This window comes from Oncorhynchus mykiss, chromosome 15 (genome assembly GCF_013265735.2).
Source record: "Oncorhynchus mykiss isolate Arlee chromosome 15, USDA_OmykA_1.1, whole genome shotgun sequence".
In the NCBI taxonomy this organism is placed as follows: domain Eukaryota; kingdom Metazoa; phylum Chordata; class Actinopteri; order Salmoniformes; family Salmonidae; genus Oncorhynchus; species Oncorhynchus mykiss.
In genome coordinates, this window is record NC_048579.1 from 79,588,116 (window position 1) to 79,591,116 (window position 3,001).

Sequence of the window (3,001 nt, forward strand, 5' to 3'; positions counted from 1 at the left end):
TATCTATAGTGCTGTATATCAGAACACCATCTATCTATAGTGCTGTATATCAGAACCCATCTATCTATAGTGTTGTATATCAGAACCCATCTATCTATAGCGCTCTATATCAGAACCCATCCAGAACCCATCTATCTATAGTGCTGTATATCAGAACCCATCTATCAATAGTGTTGTATATCATAACCCATCTATCTATAGTGCTCTATATCAGAACCCATCTATCTATAGTGCTGTATATCAGAACCCATCTATCTATAGTGCTGTATATCAGAACCCATCTATCTATAGTACTCTATATCAGAACCCATCCAGAACCCATCTATCTATAGTGTTGTATATCAGAACCCATCTATCTATAGTGCTGTATATCAGAACCCATCTATCTATAGTGTTGTATATCAGAACCCATCTATCTATAGTGCTGTATATCAGAACCCATCTATCTATAGTGCTGTATATTAGGACCCATCTATCTATAGTGTTGTATATCAGAACCCATCCAGAACCCATCTATCTATAGTACTCTATATCAGAACCCATCTATCTATAGTGCTGTATATCAGAACCCATCTATCTATAGTGCTGTATATCAGAACCCATCTATCTATAGTGTTGTATATCAGAACCCATCCAGAACCCATCTATCTATAGTGTTGTATATCAGAACCCATCTATCTATAGTGCTGTATATCAGAACCCATCTATCTATAGTGCTGTATATCAGAACCCATCTATCTATTGTGCTGTATATCAGAACCCATCCAGAACCCATCTATCTATAGTGCTGTATATCAGAACCCATCCAGAACCCATCTACCTATAGTGCTGTATATCAGAACCCATCTATCTATAGTGCTGTATATCAGAACCCATCCAGAACCCATCTATCTATAGTGCTATATATCAGAACCCATCTATCTATAGTACTCTATATCAGAACCCATCTATCTATAGTGTTGTATATCAGAACCCATCCATAACCCATTTATCTATAGTGCTGTATATCAGAACCCATCTATCTATAGTGTTGTATATCAGAACCCATCTATCTATAGTGCTGTATATCAGAACCCATCTATCTATAGTGTTGTATATCAGAACCCATCTATCTATAGTACTCTATATCAGAACCCATCTATCTATAGTACTCTATATCAGAACCCATCTATCTATAGTGCTGTATATCAGAACCCATCTATCTATAGTGCTGTATATTAGGACCCATCTATCTATAGTGTTGTATATCAGAACCCATCCAGAACCCATCTATCTATAGTACTCTATATCAGAACCCATCCAGAACCCATCTATCTATAGTGCTGTATATCAGAACCCATCTATCTATAGTGCTGTATATCAGAACCCATCTATCTATAGTGTTGTATATCAGAACCCATCCAGAACCCATCTATCTATAGTGTTGTATATCAGAACCCATCTATCTATAGTGCTGTATATCAGAACCCATCTATCTATAGTGTTGTATATCAGAACCCATCTATCTATAGTGTTGTATATCAGAACCCATCTATCTATAGTGCTGTATATCAGAACCCATCTATCTATAGTGTTGTATATCAGAACCCATCTATCTATAGTGTTGTATATCAGAACCCATCTATCTATAGTGCTCTATATCAGAACCCATCTATCTATAGTGTTGTATATCAGAACCCATCTATCTATAGTGCTGTATATCAGAACCCATCCAGAACCCATCTATCAATAGTGTTGTATATCAGAACCCATCTATCTATAGTGCTGTATATCAGAACCCATCTATCTATAGTGTTGTATATCAGAACCCATCTATCTATAGTGCTGTATATCAGAACCCATCCAGAACCCATCTATCTATAGTGTTGTATATCAGAACCCATCTATCTATAGTGCTCTATATCAGAACCCATCTATCTATAGTGTTGTATATCAGAACCCATCTATCTATAGTGCTGTATATCAGAACCCATCCAGAACCCATCTATCAATAGTGTTGTATATCAGAACCCATCTATCTATAGTGCTGTATATCAGAACCCATCTATCTATAGTGTTGTATATCAGAACCCATCTATCTATAGTGTTGTATATCAGAACCCATCTATCTATAGTGCTGTATATCAGAACCCATCTATCTATAGTGTTGTATATCAGAACCCATCTATCTATAGTGTTGTATATCAGAACCCATCCAGAACCCATCTATCTATAGTGCTCTATATCAGAACCCATCTATCTATAGTGCTCTATATCAGAACCCATCTATCTATAGTGATGTATATCAGAACCCATCCAGAACCTATCTATCTATAGTGCTGTATATCAGAACCCATCTATCTATAGTGCTGTATATCAGAACCCATCCAGAACCCATCTATCTATAGTGTTGTATATCAGAACCCATCCAGAACCCATCTATCTATAGTGTTGTATATCAGAACCCATCTATCAATAGTGTTGTATATCAGAACCCATCTATCTATAGTGCTGTATATCAGAACCCATCTATCTATAGTGCTGTATATCAGAACCCATCCAGAACCCATCTATCTATAGTGTTGTATATCAGAACCCATCTATCAATAGTGTTGTATATCAGAACCCATCTATCTATAGTGCTGTATATCAGAACCCATCTATCTATAGTGTTGTATGTCAGAACCCATCTATCTATAGTGCTGTATATCAGAACCCATCTATCTATAGTGATGTATATCAGAACCCATCCAGAACCTATCTATCTATAGTGCTGTATATCAGAACCCATCTATCTATAGTGCTGTATATCAGAACCCATCCAGAACCCATCTATCTATAGTGTTGTATATCAGAACCCATCTATCTATAGTGTTGTATATCAGAACCCATCTATCTATAGTGCTGTATATCAGAACCCATCTATCTATAGTGCTGTATATCAGAACCCATCCAGAACCCATCTATCTATAGTGCTGTATATCAGAACCCATCTATCTATAGTACTCTATATCAGAACCCA